We start from the raw sequence: 19137 nt of genomic DNA on the forward strand, positions 1-19137 counted from the left end.
CTGTCACTAAACTGTAGGCAATATTTAGTGCAAAAATCTACCTCTGTGCACTACTATCACCATTGTCTATAGATGTCAGCCCTGGAATGACTCCTACATGATTCCTAAAGTTCAGCCATGCCACCTACACCAAGCCTGTTCTCATTAGTGCTTCCCTAGTTGTCTACAGTGAGTGGCAGAGAGCGAATGCAGCAGGTGGAACAACTCGCAGCAGCAGCAGGTCCTCCAGTCCTTCCTTAGATCCAATGCTGTAGACTCCTGGACTGGAAAGTTCACAAGAAGTAGTGACTCCGTTAATCTGGCCGTTTTAATAACTCTGTACAAGAATTGTAACATTCTATCTTATATAATTGTTTCACTTGGATTTATCAGCATCTCATCCATGAGTAACACACTCCAGACCTGAGAGATTTGCGAACATGCAGAAACTGCCACTAATTCTGCAATCTGCCAACTTTAGCATTAGGTTTGCTGCACCACCATGTAGTGTATCCTGCCTCCCCGGTGCCTGCAAGCCTGCAATGTATGCTAAATATGCTGCTTTGCCATATTTCACTACATCACCAGCTTCTCATCCACCATTATCCACCAACCACCCTTTTAAACCTCACTTAACTCAAAGCTAGTGACAGGGAAACATTTAGAAGAGACATGGCATGGGGCAAGAGTGCCCAAACTGCCTGTGCTGCCAGAAACAATTGAGCCCAGGAAACAGACACTTGGGTGCAGGTTAATTGACTCTACCACAAGGTGTTACAAATTGATGTGGACTGGGGCTTGCCCTGCCACAACCAGGCTCTCACAGCTTGTTCACTCAGCTATAGCTCCCTGCTCTGTGATTTGCAGGTTAGACCAATTGAAACAAAACTTGATCAAAATGTCTGAGCCTCTGGAACACAAACTTTGGACTGGTTAGCCAGAGAAAATATTACTTTATATCGTGCATATTATATATATGTTTGCATTGGATGTCATTAAATGTGCACAAGGAAGTGATGTGTATGGCAACCATGACGAAAGGTATTTTCTGCATAGCTAGAATCAACCCTTTGAACTACAATTGGAAACAAATAGGAAGCCAGTGTATGAAGAGACTAAACGAGCATAGGAAGCTAAGTGAGCACGAGCATCACTGACACTATGTATAGCATATTTTAGCTAGTGGTAACAGCCTTATTTTGTGCCGGGTAGTCTTTAAACCATTTTTATAGGTACTCACAAATACGGTTCTTTAAAATAAATTTATTCATACACTGAGACAGAAGAGAACACTGAGATTATATAGCATAACCAGCTGGATAACAGAAAGACTTTTTGGTTTGATGTGGAATTACAGATAAATGTCAAGATACCAAATCTTAACAGTGTGGCATTTTTACCACCCATTTTTCTAGCTCTCTAGTTAAACATTTAGGAATTTGAAAAGTATACCAGCCTACTAAAGGTCAAATTCAGGTTCAAACCAAACTGAGTTTACTCAATGCTGCTCTCATAACTCAAACCAGTGCTCAAGCTCTTTTATCCCTCTTTTTGGGAGAGCTGGGTGGCTCCGGTGCAATCTGTCAGATTTCAACATTTATTATTCATAAGGCTGTATATAACTGTAATAACACCCAGCTTGGTGGCCATCCACTTTCTAAATGAAACATCTATGCACCTGTAATCTTAGGTTCAATCTGTAAAACCATTTGCATATCCAAAAAGTATTGCTATAGAGGACTTACACTGCAGAGTGTGTATTTATTGATAAAATAATGCTAGTTATTGCTCCTTGGGCTCTGACCTCATACTCCACCAACAGCGATTTGTATAGTTGTTTGGTAAGAGCAAGTGAGAGCAGTTTCACATGCAGTATTGTACAGCTTAAGAACCAGTCTCTTCCAAACTGGACCTGTCTCTAAGCCCCTTACTCATCTACAGCAGAGCTCCATTTATTCCCATCATCTTTAAAAGTACTATTTAGGTATTGTTAGAATCCACCACACAATGGGATGACAGTTAAAAAAAAATGAAAGAACCATGCACTAGAAATCAAAAACAAAGCACAAACTGCACAAACTTTTAAGATTTTTTTGGCCCTAAGAAAAGGAGAAAAATTGAGTTCATAAAACTTTTTAACCACTACTTATACAGAAAGTACTTTTGATTACAAATTCCAGTCTCCATTCTGCAGGCAGTTTCACCTGCAGAAACCTAATTGAAACAAATACAGGTTTCTAATGCAACATGAGTGCCTCCTTTTTTACCTACAATTCTGCATTAAAAATACTGGTATGCATTTCAATATATGTGATTGAAATATATAGTCATGACAAGTGACAGAGTATGTTTGAAACACTTTCTGAAGCTGCAGAATCTCCTACTAAAACATGCATAATATTCACTCAATTTTTCATGGAAATGCTTTAGAAGCTGTGCTGATTATAGAGATTCCCAAGTTTTTTATCAGTAAGGTAAACACACACAAAAAAAGCAAGAAGCTTAGAGCAAATCATGACACCTCTATTTTAACTGCCTTTTGCAATCAAAATAAATCTCTTGTAAATTCAATAAACTACTGAAATATATTTTGTCACTCAGTTTAAATTTTAGCTCCCATCAATAAAAACCAAGAAGTGTGTAAAAGGGACTAAAAGGCAGTAAAACTCGGGGTTTTTTTATAATCTGAGGGTTTATAGTCTTGGGAGTCATACCTTAATTAACTCTAGAAAGTGTAATTATCCCAACCTAGAGATGACAATTTTTTTTGCCAGGGTTCACCACTGATTGATTTTTAATTTGGCTGATAACAGACTAATTACAAGAGCTCATGAAAAACCAAAATTTTCTTACATATTAAAATAAATAAAATTACTTTTAAAAAAACCCCAAAGCAACCATAAAAGAAGTGGGCTGCATATGGCCCAGCTCATGCAAATGAGTGGCTAATACTTTTGTGGTGTGTAGGATTAATATTGATACAACAGCTAGGAATCATTACATTCAGCAGGACCCCATAGGATAGAATTTACTGTTGTCTTCACTGATTCTGAAAAACAGTATAAACTGTGGTTTATAAAGGCCTGACAAGATCATTTATCTGATCCTTTTCTGGTTGCTGGACAGAAAACGACAGCCATATTTTTTTCTTCTTCTCCAGTGAATTTGCTTGTAGGGCTTCCTCTCTCATATCACACTCAGCCTTGACAGAAGCATCCAGTGGAGATAACCTGAAATATGCAAAGAGCTGAATTATGATTCCGTCCCTCTGGTTCCTAAAACTCAGCTGTCAGCTTTGATCTTTGACTTTTGAGAGCCTGTTCTGCAAAACAGAATGTGCATTCATATATGGTTTGATATAAGAATATTTGTGATGATTTCAAAGGTAGGAAAATGCTAATTTTTTAGAATAAGCATAGTACAAGTTCAGGAAGCTGCCATTTTTCAGTTTAACTTTTCCTGGCCTTCGTCATTTCCATAGAGAATGTCTGGAACAGGCACTCCTTTGCTGCAGTTTCACAAATCCAGACACTCTAAACACTGAGTCTGTCAGCTTCAATCTGTCAAAAACTTTCCCTTACTATTCTGTGTTACAGCCTAAAAATAGGGCTGTGCTTTCAGAAAATGAGATAGCATTAAAGTTATGAAAGTTGATGAAACAGATTCCAGACAGTAACAACCCGCAATGACAGTGAGAGGAAGAATCATGGTGTATGCACACACAGGCAATTTTCTTCTTCTTTTTAAGCTCCACAGAAGATTGGAGGTGTTTTTTTTACTTTTTCTGACATCCTGCTTGTATGAAATGAAGAATGAATGTTTAATCTTACTATTCTATTGGGGAAAAATAGGAAACAATGCTGGGGAATCTTGAAATCTTGATAAGGAGAGGTCAACCCCTAACTGACAACATAGACATTGGATTTCTAAAATAAGATCTTCTCACAAATATTCAAAACTGTCATCAGAAATAAAAATTTAAACAATGTAACAAATCTTTGAATGGTCTAACCCAAAACTTTCCCCATCCAAATTAGGCTTCACTTAATCTGATGTCAGATTTAAAAACTCTCTAAGCTCTCCACATACTTTTCAAAAGGGTTAATGAAAAACAAGTAGAAGAGATTTGAGATTTTAGCATAAATATAAATGGAACAGGAAAGGTCTTATAAACTCATACACAGCATGTGCTTCACAAACCAGAATATTATGGGAAAACACAGCCCATATACTAATTTAATCTGATCCCAGATTCCTTCATGTCAGAAATCAAATTCGTACTGCTTTTAGTAGAAAAGAGCATAGAATCCTATTGCTAACAGGGGGGAAATTGGCTTTATAGGCAGAAACAAAGACAAGAATCAGTCAGTTTGGAAAAATTTTAGATATTTATTTCTTTTGCTAACAACAGTTAGGACTGTCACACCACATTCAGAACACCAGCAAGGTCTTTTTAGCAGTTGTTATCACCTTATTTTTGCTAGGAAGTTCTGTCCTAACCAAGTTTAGACAACACTTTCATAGCAACAAAAGTGGCTGGTCTACTTTATAAATTCCAGTGGAGATGGAGCTGCTCCAGTGTCAGCCTAAGAGTGTAACGGGGAGGTTGCCAAAAAAGGCTTCGGAGGCTACACATAAACCAAAGTGTCAAAATCCTGGCAGTTAACTGCCAGGAAGTTTATAAACCAGGGGAAAAGAGAAGACAAGGCTCTGACATAACCACAGCATTTTTTCTATCTCATGGAGTTTCAGGAGGAAAACTGATGATGTTTGATGATGCAGTGCACCAGAAATAAGTCCGAGGCCATCACCCACAGATGAGCATTTCAGGGTAATTTGAATCTTAGGAGAATATTACAAAGGCAAACATATCTAAGCAAGCCAACCCAAGTCAAAGCACAAGAAAGACAAGGTTTTAAGGAAGGAAAAAAGGAGTGTTCTCTGCATGAAAGCAAACTGATGTGCTGATGCCATAGGTTTTAAGATTATTTTTCTTTAGTTTAGTAGTTTTGAGGAAAAATACGACTACACAAATTTTATGCATAACACTTCTAACACATTGCTTGCACTCAAGTAAATTTTCTTCACAGAGGATAGGAACTGTTTGTGCATTCAAAGGTATTAAGGGCCTTATTAATTAATAAATATGGGAAGAAATGCATGAAGTGCTTTCTTTCAACTTTGTTTTTCCTAACATTTCCCTAATGTAAAACTAGCACAATTCAATGAAGTTGTTTAAATGCAGTATGGGTCCTTCAGGCTTGAGTCTTGATAAAAGAAAAAAAAAAACAAAGGAAAGGTAGAAAAATACTCTTGCATCAGCCTCTTTCTCAGGAAAATTCTCCACTTTAGTTCAAGTCAAAGGAACTAAGGTTATCAACCTTTTATTCGGCCAAGAGCTGTTTGCTTCAATGAAGACTGGGGAGATAGAAAGAAACAGCAAAGCAATATACAGTATAAGTTTCCAGAAAAGGCATGAATATCCATTTGTAACATAGAAACAAGGCAGTACTTTTTTTCCATTTACATCTGTAACATAAGGCAATTAATGTTTCTCCCTTGGAGAATCAAGTTCTTTTTTTCTCCTGAATGCTGGTCGTAGCTTCCCAGGAATGCACATATGGAAGGACTGACCAGGAAGCACAGCTTCCTGTTTCACTGCCTTCTGAACTTCCTCTACATTCCTTGTGCTCTTAGTGGCACCCTTTGGGAACAACTGCACCTCTGGAAAGTTTGTACTATATAATGCAGAAGATGAAGAAATTTAAACTCAACTGGAATCAAAGCACTTAATGTAGTTGATCTCTGCTATGCATCCGGTTTCCCAGAGTCTACTTAATGTCATGTAACACCAGGAAAAAAATTAAAATAGATATTCTAAAGGCTTAATCACAGCTCTCAGTCTCTACAAATACAACGGACAATGGAAAGAAGCTCAAACACTGTTACACAGTATACACAAAAGCAAAAGGTATCATTAAAAGTAAAAATGACATTGAGAAGGTCACCTTTTTCACAGTGGCCGGTGCTGAAATGCATGGTATGTTTAGGCATCTCTTGTTCATACAGATCACAGGAGGCAGTGAAACTGCAGCATAGAAATGTAAGAAGTACAATAGCTCTGCCACTGAATGAAATACAAAAGTGCAGTTTTATCCAGGGTACAAGAGTACATTAGAGTATCTGGGGCTGAATGAAAACTGAAGAATCAAATTTGCTTTCTCATGAGGGAAAAGAATAATGAAATTCAGGACACAACTAAAAAGCTTCAGAAAACACTTATAACACTGGCAGGTTTAGTATCAAATCTAGGCACATTATTTAGACCTAGCTCAAGATCTACTCAGTCCAGAGCAAGGCTTCTAGCAGATGGATGGCAATTAAATCAGGAGACATGACTGAAAATTCAAAATGTCAGCAAAAAGGAGGACTTGGGTACGAAGCTCAACTCCACAGGGTATGAAGAAATATGCATGCAAAGCTCAAAGTCAAACAAAATAACACCCTAAGCCTTACATTCTGTGATAGGCAGCACAACCCATGAAAACATGTCACAAAAGACATGTAGGAAGAAGCAAAAAATCCAATACATTATGTCATTTTGCAAGGATGCACCAGCATAGTGTATAACATCAAAAAGGAGACAATGAGGGCCTCATTAAGTCTGATTAATTCCTCACAGGAGTTCTACCAGGAGATGAATGGACTGCCAGCAAGAAGGCAAATGAGAAATGCATTGCTTTGTGCACCAGTGTCCAGCTTAAAACTAATGTATTGCCAGAACAGCAGAGTTTCTAATAAAAAGCCACTAATCACAGAAGACAAGCAGTAGGACCTAGATCTCACAGTGGTTAGCTTTTGTCACAGACATATTGTATTAATTAGGCTATATTTCTGTAAGTTATAACAGTGTCAGAGGGGGGAAAAGCCCCAACATTTGGATTTAAAGTAATTAATATCCTTAATCTTACTAAGAAGGCCACACTCAGAGGCAAAGGGAAAGCAAAATAATTCAGCTTATCATGAAGACATCTTCCTAAAAAATAAAAATGTCCTCACAAATTATGGAAAAGAGCTGGAGAAGTTCAAGCACTTCCAGTTTCATGCCCCTAGGAAAGTTCCCCTAGGCCTAACAGAGCATGAGAAGGGAACCTGAATGCATTAATTTGGGATCCACAGAGCAAACAGAAGAGCCAAAAGGGCAAATGCATTTCAACATCGTAGAAAAAAATATTCCACTTAAGCATGGATTCCAAAGAATTCAGCAAATATTTTAACATGAAACATGTTCTGCTTCCTCAAAAGGAAGGAACACTCAGGGAATGTGGCTGATGCCAAGCATTATTCTTTGCTGAATGCATTCTCAAAATCTTCTAGATACATGTGCAACAATCTATCCTGCAAAGCTTATGTCTTTCACTTTTTCTTTTGAGAAAAGGCTAAATCATATTTTTCTTTAATCCAATACTCTAATTAAATCTCCAGTGTTTAAAGGTGCAAGAAGTGCCCTGTTAATGTGGTAATTAATGACTACGAAGCCAATTTTCCATTTCATTATAATTTGGACAGCTCACACACTTCAGAAGACTTCTAATTGTATTACCGATGATGAATGTTGAATGGTCAAAGCTTGTGTGCGTTTTGTACATTTTAGTGCCTTCAGGCCAATACACTAAACAATTTAAAACCTTCAAATAAATACTCTTGCAAACTTGAAAGCTAAGCCATAAACTACTAAGTTCAGAGTTATTACAGCAGAACAATTAGTCATGCCATGGAGTTTATGGGTACACAGACAAAAAAAGACAAGGCATCATCTCTACTAGCAGCAAATATGAGGATCTGAATGTATGAGAGATCTAATAATACTTGTTCTAAAAGATACAACAAGTTTTATAGCAGTTATGAAAATAAATACAAACAACAAGAAGCTTCATTTTCTACAGTGTGAATTTATTCTTGAATCCAAAAGTTTTGTACACCATCCTGGTATCCATACTTATGTATTAAGTGTAAACTAGAATACCAGAGCAAAGGAGACAAGTTTGCAGAGATGGGGATAACTCTAGGGAGGGTAATCTCTTGGTGCTAATAATTGTAAAGAATTTTCCTTTATAAACAAATTGATACAAAATAGGCTATCAAACAATGCTAGAGCCTCTCCTCTACATAAAAACATAGACATTTTCTTTTGAGATAGTACTTTGTGGCATGCTGTTGATTCTCAAAGCAGATTTATGTAAATAAAAGTTAAAACTCTCCCCGTGAAGGTTTCCACTGATACTTACTTATATATGGTATTATCTATTGCTGTCTATCTACTGGTATTTACTGCGTTTATTTCCTATCAGTAGGGACCAAAACTCAACTCTTCTTCACCCTATTTCTAAATCAGTATGATTGCATCTTACACACCCATCGTTTATGCCTGCAAAACCCTATCTACAGCAAGTGGGTTGGATGAGTTTTGAGGATAAATACTTCAAGAACATTATTTTAGGTCTGAAAATCAAGTAAATACATATAAATATTACATCTAATGAAGTATTTCTATCCAAAATTTAAGAACAGGCTTCCCAGGGAAGTGGTTGAGTCACCATCCCTGCAGGCGCGATGCTTAAGGACATGGTTTAGGGTAGACTCGGCAGTGCTGGGTTCATGGTTGGACTTGATCTTAGAGGTCTTTCTCAATGTAAATGATTCCATGATTCTATGAAAATTAAAACTAGTGATGAAATTGTTAACAACACCATTCATTTTATTTTTCTAAACACTTGCAGGGATTTATTTTTTTCTGTCACTTCTCCCACATTCAAGTAACCAAATGAGGCATCACTCAGGAATTTGGAACTCAGACCTCTTTTGGAAATACCTCTGCTGAGCAGGGATCTAAATTAGCTGCTAAAGCAAATTAAGCAATCCATAATTTACAGATTTTTAGATTTTAGATTTTGCTAATGAAGAACAATCTTTCTTAACCAGAAAGGGTGGAGACTTAAGTCCAAAGTGGGATATTAATTCAACTCATTTACTAACTTTAAGAATCACAATAAAAAGTGATATGTTTAGTGGCTGGAAACTTTGCCTTGTGACACATCTTGTTCAGAAATGCTCAGTCTAATGCTGACCTTGTCTCTGTCATGGTCTTTTGCTCAGTGAGTTTGCATACAAGCTCTGTAAACCAATAAAGTCCCTGAGTGTTTGAACTTCAGCTGCATGAGACAGGTTTATCGTCCAGAAACAGCAACTCCCTCTAGCGCCAAAGGAGCTTCCTCCTTCACAGTACACAAAATTAATCTCCATTGAAAGTAATTCTCTGCTAATTAATGTCGTGCTCTTGTTATAAAGTTGCATTCAGGAGTCTTTTCTCCTGTTACTGTGTTTTGTTGTATCTGCTGACACAACTGTTACTAAGGCACTAAAATTTAATAGACAAAAACCATTTTTGTACTTGCAAATTAGGACAGTGTTGGGCAATGATGATTTCTTTTTTTCTTTGAAACATGTGATGTTAAGCACACTGAAAAGCTTTGGTTTACAAACTCAGACCCTATCAGACTTGCATTAACACTGGCTCACTGCCAGCTTTGAAGGCTGTTTCAGAACTCCTCGCCCTTTTACAATTTATGGCAAATGTGAGATCTGCAACTAAACAAAAAAAAAAAATTAAATCAGTCACAGTTACTCTGGATGCTAAATTTGTCCAAGGTGTCAATACTCAGCAGGTTAATATGCATAGAATCTACCACTGATTAACAAACCTGAAAGTTGCAACACCCTCATGGGAGTTTTTATCCTCTGGAGATAAGATAAATAAAAGCCCAACGCCCTTGAGTTACAAACTAGCTGCAGCAGATCAGTTCCACGGAGAACATTCCATGCTGGCTTGGTATGCTGATAAGAGTCTGGATGCTGCTGGTTCTATTAGACTGTATACAAAATTATACTGTACACAAAGGTTACTGAGGTTGTCACACTCAGTGCAGAGAGCCTTCACACACAGGAGGATTGCACAGCTTGCATTGTTTTCTAGTGCACAGCAATGGAGCGGCACAAAACTGAGTGGCAAAGGCAAAAAACCAGCCCACTGCTGGTAACAAATAAGATTACATCTCATTAAAAGTGACCGCAGGCAGCAGGAAAGCTGTCCTACCTCCATCACAGAGAGAGGACTAGCCTGCAGTGCCAGACCTGCCCTCCATCCTCCGCTGAGCACCATGGGGGGAAAAGAACAGGAAATAAGGTTTATAGAAAAGATCTCTCTAGAAACTCCTGTTACAGTGCTCTAAAATTAGATGATGATCTGATGTCCAAAAATATGCATTTTTAAACCTTCACAGGACCTTTCATTATGACCTACTCTCTAGAGCAAGGATGAACACAGGATACGAGCAGCTGCCCTGCTGTCTTAAGGTCAGGAGCTGAGGTACAAGATGTGTGTGGTGGCGACTTACAAAGCACACAAGCCTGGGCTGTACAGGTGCCTTGTACAGATCAAGAGCAGCAACGTCTGTCTCTGCATCTCTTTATCCTGCAACATGGCAGAGGTCTATATCATGCCCCAGCTAAAAAAGCACTAAGTCAGCACACAGAGCATTAGGGTCTCTATAGTGCAGACAGAAGGGGTGAAAACAGTGGGGCCAAAAAAATGACGTTTGTCCCAGTACAACTGCCAAATACAATTTGACTTTCTTACTCCTGTAGCTCTTTCTCTCTCTCTCTCTCTCTCTTTCTTTCTTTCTGTCTTTCTTTCTGTCTTTCTTTCTTCCCCAGTCCAACCTGAGGTTTCTCACAGCTTTTTCCTGACCTATTTGTTTACAGTCTGATCCAGCTTTGCACAGTTGCCCCATATCATAGCTGCCTGTGAACAGAGCCTGGAAGATGGGGAAGAGATTCCAGAAAAGGCATATGGAAAATTGTGGTTATAGACTGGTCAAGATAACTGCAGCCCATAGGCCCACTGAGGGCCCTGGCAGCAGCTTAGTTAAAATATTTTGTAAATATCTTTTTACTATTTATTTCTGTTTAAAAATGGAGTCCCTTTCTCATATTTCTTTCTCCTTGCTACGTCAAATATTCACGAGTCCATGCACACCTAGGCTGTCATTTTGCTTAAAATGAACCAATAGTTACTTTCTGATTTTAGTACTTTACATTGACTGTTTCATAGTGAATTCATACTATTTATTGTTGCACAAGGTTTATGTGACAAAAACCATGGTCCAAGGTTCTGAGTTCAGTTTCTCTTGATAGAAATGACAGTTTGCTAATTTGCTCCAAAAAATGACAATGGCATATAATCAAATTTGAATACAACAAAAAAAATCGATTATGGAACTGCATACAATTTCACATAGTCTTTGTCAATAAACACTATTAAACAGTAATAAATTGACTTTCAGACGCAGCCGCTGACAGTATCAGCTAAGTATATTATCAATCTAGCAGGGATTGCTGGGCAGAATTATTGCTAAAAATCAGTCAATACATCTTTCTACAATAACTTTATCTGAATGTTTTCTTCAGACCGCATAAGGCTGAATATCTGATAAATGGAGAGAAATGAAGACATACATATCTAAGTCAACAGTCACTATGTCAATGGAAGTGCCTTCACTGTCTCAATCCTTATTTTGGAAGTCCCAAATGTCACATGTTGTGTTACTAAAAACTCGTAGTGAAAGCACTGGGACTGTCTTTCCAGAAAGCTGGAAGTTTAGTTGCGTGCAGTTAAAACTCATTCTAGATGTATTAATAGTCACTGAAGCACAGTAGAGAGAGATTCTAAGGCATCTATCCTGATTCCAGGTTGTTGGACAGCACATCAGGTCCCATTATGGAGGTGAGAACTGTGCGATCACTTAGCTGTGCTTCCCAGCATGTGAATGTTGGTTACATTCATGAATTTATGATTTCATAAATCAATTGACCAGACAGCCATCTTACATCTTCACCAGCTAGAAATAGTTTTCACTTCAAGTCCAGACACTTCTTTACTCTCAGATCCTTCACTGCAACAATGTATTGGTGTCAAGTGCCCTTCCAGTGCTGCCCAGTATCAGCATGATGCCAGAGACAGCACTGTACATAACAATTCAAGACACCAGTAGTAGTAAACCACAACACTGAGAGAATCCTTACTATTGCTTGTTAAGAGCTTGCAAGCCCACTTAAAACCCTCTTACATGAAAATGTGGAGCAACTATGCCAATGAATGTGCAGCAGATCTGCAGCCATCTGTGGCATCACGGTCATAAGCAAAGAGGTGCAAACCATTTCACGCCAGTTAAAGCTCAATTTTTCTAGTTGCAGCATTCCATGAGATAACAGTACATGAAGAGAGAGACCTGGTAGCATTTTTGTTTCCAGATGAGAACAGTTTAGCCAAATGGACATTAGCCAGTGCAGTTTGCCTGAAGTTCCAGATTTTAATTCATTGCACTCTTTTTTCCTCCCTCAATAATCCCTTTGCAGTCAACAGGCTGCAGGAGAAAAAACCCACATGATTAAAACCTTTTTTTGATTAATAACTTTGCCAAAATTCTACATAGAATTCCATTGAAATAGGGATGAACAGTAAATATTTTCAATTCACTCTTCCTAAACCTCATTTATACTCTGTATGTGCTTGATAATAGTTCTATGCAGCTGTAGGAACACAGTTCCATGGATTGGGGCTGCCCAACAGTGAGAAGCTCATTTTAGAGTTTTGTAAGAGAGTGAGTCCCTGCACTGCCTGAAAGGCAGAGAAACTACATGAGCAAAAGTTATCCATGGAGCACAGCTGGAGGGGGGAGAGCAGGACACAGCTGCAATAAGCACCAGAGTAGAGGCACAGGTTAGTCTATAGCAGCTGTAGGGGTCACACTAGAGATTCTGATTTATGCTTTGCAAATTGAAAGCTTTATTAAAGCTGATTGTTTAACAACAGGGATCTAGGCCTATATCCTTACACCACCACCATTTTCGTAGGTTCCGTAGCTCTGCTTTGCAGAGGAAAGGTTAGAAAGCAAGCATGCCCCACATGCCATCAGAATAGTTCAGTGAGAAAGGTGAGATGAAGACTAGTTCTGTTTCAAGAAGATAAGAATGGAAGACAGAAAAGAAGGGAATGATTTCAGGTCATCTGCACTTCAATGAAAGCAGGAAAAATGCACATCTGTAGAGCATAACTTGTCTTTACATTTTCTTTTGTAAGGAATAGATTTTAATGCTGTTTATATATAGTACAGGGCAATGAGGACCAAATCTCCTAAAAACAGTTCGCCACTGCCTAATATTGTATGCAAGAAACACTTACCTGGCAGACACTCATGTTCCCAAAGATCACTTTTGTGTATTGCCCATATAATTCTGTCTCTGTTTCATATTTAGACTCTGTATTCCAGAATACAAAACTAATAGCACTAAATTGTTTAGTTAGACTTTTGACTTCTTACATTAAGGGCTGAGACAGCTGTTCAACAGGTTAAGCTAGAAAAAGTGGATAAACACAGTTAATTCTCCTTTTTGCTTGCTGCATGGTCGGCATGAATTACAACTTGTGTGTCAAAACAAGGTAGGGGAAGAAAGTGAAGAAAGGGGAATGGGCAGCCAAGGGAGGATGGCCCTTTTACTGACCTGAAAGGTTTACCACACTGTGACTTTAATTAATGAAGTTGCTACACAAAAGTTTACTGGAATAACTTGTAACAAATTGCCATCCGTAATAGCTTATCAGAAAGAATTACACCATGTTGTGCAGGCAGAGGAAAAAACAGTACTACCATTAAGTTGTAATATACTGAGAGAAAGTCTCTATGAAGCTAAAATCAGATATTTTATTTTCCAGATTCGTCCTTATTTATTAAGCTTTATAAACTTAGGTGCTGAGCTAGATTAAAACTGTCTTATTCCTGTGAATCCTGCCTCCAAGGAAAGTTGAAAAATTTCTTTCTTCTTTGAGAATAGAGAGATGATATATTTGGAAACCTGACTTATTTTGAAGGTGCCTGTCAAGCTTGCATGAGCTGGGTAGTTCTCTATAAAGTACCTCTACCACAATGTAAGAAAAAGTAAAATGGCTTTTAACCCTCAAACCCCTTTTTTCCTCATTAGCTTTTTATCCTCAAAAGTGCAGATTAGTCAGTCAACATGGAACAGGACTAGAAAGGGAAAAACATTCAACTAAAGGTGCAGAGAGCTGACAAAATAAACACAGATAAGAGGTGGGAAAACAGGTTATGTGAAGAACAATGAATAGGGAGTGGAGGTGAAGGGGAGGGAAGGTAAAATATTTGTCCTTCTTAGTGTTTTCTGGCCTTTATGTGCATTTCTTTTTTTCAGGACTTTAAAAATACCCAGCAGTGATTGGAAATAAACCCCTAAAAACTAAAAGCCAAACCCAACTCCTTCTCACTCTGTACACCTTCAAAAGAGTCAAAGACTGTGGGACATGAAGAGCACTTTCTTAATTCTATTATTCAGTTACGTTTATGTTTAATTTAACAGGACCTCATTCTCATATATATATTTAAGATGCTTTAGAAACTGAGGTGTCTTATGAAAATACTAATTATTATATCTTAATCTTCTTCCCCTTGAGTTCACCTACTCAGAGAGGCTGAGCTGTGCTGCCTTATCCATATCCATGGTTACAGTACTAAAGAATTTGCAGACTTTTGTCAGTCCCACACTCTCAAAACATGATGCATATAAAAGAAATTCCTACAAAGTCACCAGAATTAAAAATTGCTCACATTGTGTTTCAAGACATTATTATGTTCTGGTGAAATAATTATCTAATTATATATAGATCAGATTTTTATCTTTTGTACAGAACCCTGAGAAGAAACTAAAAGGAAACTGCTATTTAATGTTTTTAAATATATCCTAAGAAAACTTTTTTTAATAATAATATATACAATTTGAAAATCAGCTTAATAAATGGAGAATTTCCGAGTAGTTAATCAGGCCTTTTTTTCAGAAACTTGCAATTGAAGTTAATATTTTATACTATTGGAGCTCTTCCATATTTTCTAGTTGCCAGATGTGTGTGCTTTATACAGGACTCTTTCCAGTTGTAGATTATCACAGACATATCTTATTATCTCTGAGTACTGAGTTTTGAAAGGAGCTTGTCAGGTTTCAATAAATCCTTGGGCGTCAGACAAACAGCAAACTCCCTAGAAAAAGAGGAACAGGCATCTCAACAACATCTAGAATATTTAAAATAAATCAACACATTAAGCTGTAAGTGCAATGACTCTGCATGTAAGTAGTTTAGAACAAGCAACTGGAGAATACCAGAGCTTTAGATTGGCCTTTTATGAGTTGCTTTTTTTCTCCTTAATGGCTGCTTAATCCATGCTGTATTTTCAACACCTTGTGTAAAGTCAAATGAAGCACAGAAGAAAAGAAATAGATCTACCTCTATTGACATTGCACCAACAAACCATTTAAATACAGAAGAAAACTGGAAAACAAGAACCGCGATCTCATTATTACTCTCTCCCCCATCCAAAATGTATTTTTATGTTATCAATCTTTTCCTTTTTTGCCATGTAATTATAGGTACCATACTATCTGCTTTCTGATACACACTAAATAAAGTTGATAATGACTTAGTCTTTTGAGGTGTTGACAGATCAAATCTGTCTTATCTTAGTGCTGGTTTAATAAACCCAGTTGCCTGCTTCAGCTGTCAGAGGAGCTCATACTGCTGCCATAGCAAAATGGGCTTAAGGGAGCATGTGGTCCTGCCTCAGCTGCTTCCATGCAAAGCCCAGAATCTGAGTGCCTTAACAGCCATAATTCAGGCAAACAGTTGTCTGACTTGATCTATTGGAACCCAGAGCTGTCTGTCACTTCCCTCTGGCTGGTGCTGTGTAAGGTTTAGGAGAATGGAATATGCACATGAGTATCTGTGACTTCAATTCATTGATTATACCTGGACTGTCAATGCTACACCATCAGAATGTGCTTTTTTATGAAAGAGCCTGCTTGCCTAATTTCCCTGAGATTTCCTTTCAGATTTCCTTTGCAATCAGACTCTGAACTCAAGCCAACAACAAACAAAAAGCAATTTCTTCTGCCAACCTTGAAAAAAAGATTAAAATCTCCAGCTGAGGTCAGCTTGTTCTGCTAGGCTGGGAGGACAGTGCCTTCAATCAGTACAGCCAGATTGCCTGAACACATCGTTTGAGTCCACAGACGAGGCACAAAACCAAATCTTTTGTTCTTGGTAACATTAATGATCTGGTAGCACTTGTTTTAACAGTAAAAAGGTTCTTTCTTGCCCTTTCTTCTCCACTGTCTGCAATGTTTTTATGTAAAGGTTTGGCCACTTCTTACCTCAGATGCAGCTTAAATAAATCATAGTCTACAAATTGCCCTGGCAGCCAAGAAGGTAAAATGCATTCTGGGGTGCATTAAGCACAGTATAAGCAGCTGGTCAAAAGAAGGGATTATCCTGCTGTATTCAGCATTGCAGCAATCTCACCTGGAGTACTGTGTGCTGTTCTGAGCCCCACAATTTAAGAAGGATGGAAAGGTCCTTGAATGTGTGCAGGAGACGGCTGGTGAAAGGGCTGGAAGGAATGTCCTGTGAGGAACAGAAAAGGACTTGGGGTTTGCCTAGTTTAGAGAAAAGGAGGCTGAGGGGCAACCTCATTGCTCTCTACAGCTTCCTGAGGAGGAGGAGAGCAGATGCTGATATCCCTGGTATCCAGTGACAGGACATGCAGGAATGGTTCAAAGCTGTGCCAGGGAAGGTTTTAGACATTAGGAAGCACCCCTGTAAGGGTGGTCAAACATTGGAACAGGCTTCCTGGAAAGGTGATCAATGCCTCAAGTCAGTCAGTGTTTAAGAGGCATTTGAACAGTGTTCTTAATAGCACACAAACCATTGGTCAGTCCTGAATTGGTCAGGCACTTGGACTAGATGATTGTTGTAGTTCCCTTCCAACTGAAATATTCTAGTCTTCAAAAGTCTCAGTTTAGAACGGCACGGGTAAGCCTCCATAATGTACTTCTGCAATGCATCTGAGGGTTCTTCAAGATGAATATGTGCTTGTATTTTGGTTGTTTTTCAAGGCTGTATAAACTTGAACTGTTTAACTAGACTGGTTTAGTTCACGGTGAAAATGTATGTTAAAGTTCAGGTTGCAAGTTGCCATGACCCTGAAGTGCTTATATTCAGGCTGTACTTTTGGCAATATTTTCATTTCCCTATTTCTTTAAGTATTTAGACTCCAGTCCCTTATTATTCAATCTTATAGGACTACCCCTTCCCCAGTCCCTTAGAAGCTAGGCTATATATCATCAACGTTGGTCTCTCAATGCCTAAAGCAAGCATAAGCAAAACACTCTCTCCTTGGACTCAAACAACGAGTTAAGGGTTTTCTCAACATTAGGAAATGCTGCCAGTGGAAATAAAGACACTAGTGCAAGCAGACTGTATTTAGGCACGTTTTGTTCATTTTGGTTGTTGTGTGGGGTTTTTTTCCCTTCTTTAATTTGTTAGCAAACTGTCAGTGGGGTAAAGGAAAACCCTGCTTTTAAGCAGAAAGGAGAACACCAGGTAGCAGTTCACACTGCTTCAGTTATGATCAACCAAAAGGCAACAGAGTAGGTCCAGCATTTCCTCTCATATAGCCTCCAACTGAAGGAGCATTTCAGAAACAGCTAACACCATCAGGCCTCTAGCAAGCCTTTTGGAAGAAGCACAAGAGAAGAAATCTTCTGTGATGAAAACTCAAAAGGGTAATGTCTTGATATGTAGTTTATTTCAATAAAGAGAGAGGGGCACTGTCTTTGTACAGAGACAAGAGCATTGTAACAGAATCACAGAATCACAGAATATCCTGAGCTGGAAGGGACCCGCAAGGACAATGAAGTCCAGCTCCTGGCCCTGCACAGAACAGCCCCAAGGATCACACCATCCACATTGTGCAAATGTTTCTTGAACTCTGATGGACTTGGTGCTGTGATCACTTCCCTGGGGATCTTGTTCCAGTGCCCAACTACCCTCTGGGTGAAAAACTTTTCCTAATATCTGACCTAAAGCTCCCCTGACACAGTTTCATGCCATTCCTTTGGGTTCTGTCACTAGTCATCAGAGAGAAGAGATCAGTGCCTGCTTTTCCACTTCCCCTCCTGAGGAAGTTGTAGACCATGATGAGATCTCCCTTCAGCCTCCCCTCCCAAGTGATTGTTAAATACAGCTAAAAGTGTCAGTAGAAATACACCTTTGATGGAAAAGTTTGTAAGAGATGACCCAAACCCTTCTTATTCAAACCAACAACTCATCCATTTTTTTTTTTCCCTTGGAGAAGCACATGGGATGGAGAACAACATGATTTTGGCTGAAGACTGAGGGGAAAGGAGTATTTGAAAGCACTCATATTTCCCTTGTTAACATCTCTCCCAGCTTAACCTGCTTTATTACAGGATACACTGGTTCCTACACACTTGAGTGATTCACAGCCTTACTCCGGAGTTATACAGTGCTACTCCATCACTAAGAGGGAGCAGAAGAGTTGTGTTGTTATGTGTGTGACTGAAATGCATGGTGTTAGTTCAGCAGAAAATGGTGACAATAAAGATTCTTCCCTTGTACTCACCACTGGTGGGGCCACACCATGAGTGCTGTGTCCAGTTCTGGGCCCCTCAATTCAGGATGGACATTGAGGAGATGGAGTGAGTCCAAAGAAGGCAACAGAGCTGGTGAAGAGTCTGGAGCACAAGTCCTGTGAGGAGCAGCTGAGGGAGCTGGGAGTGTTTAGTCTGGAGAAAAGGAGGCGCAGGGGTGACCTTATCGCTGTCTGTAACCTCCTGAGATGAGGTTGTAGCCAGAAGAAGGTCGGGCTGTTCTCCCAAGTAACAACTGATAGGACAAGAGGACATAGTCTTACACTGCGCCAATGTCAGGCTGGACATTAGGAAGAATTTCTTCACAGAAAGGGTGATTAGGTAGTGGAATGGGCTGCTCAGGGAGGGATTGGAGTCACCATCCCTGGGGGAGTTGGAGGAAGGTCTGCACATGGTCTAGTCGACATGGTTGTGTTCCGTCGTGGATTGGACTGGATGATCTCCGAGGCCTTTTCCAAACTAGTTGATTCTCTGTTTCTGCGATATGGCACAGTGCCTGGAGGGCTGCATTTCCCTCCGTAGCGCCCG

This window comes from Pithys albifrons, chromosome 7 (genome assembly GCF_047495875.1).
Source record: "Pithys albifrons albifrons isolate INPA30051 chromosome 7, PitAlb_v1, whole genome shotgun sequence".
Taxonomy (NCBI): Eukaryota; Metazoa; Chordata; class Aves; order Passeriformes; family Thamnophilidae; genus Pithys; species Pithys albifrons.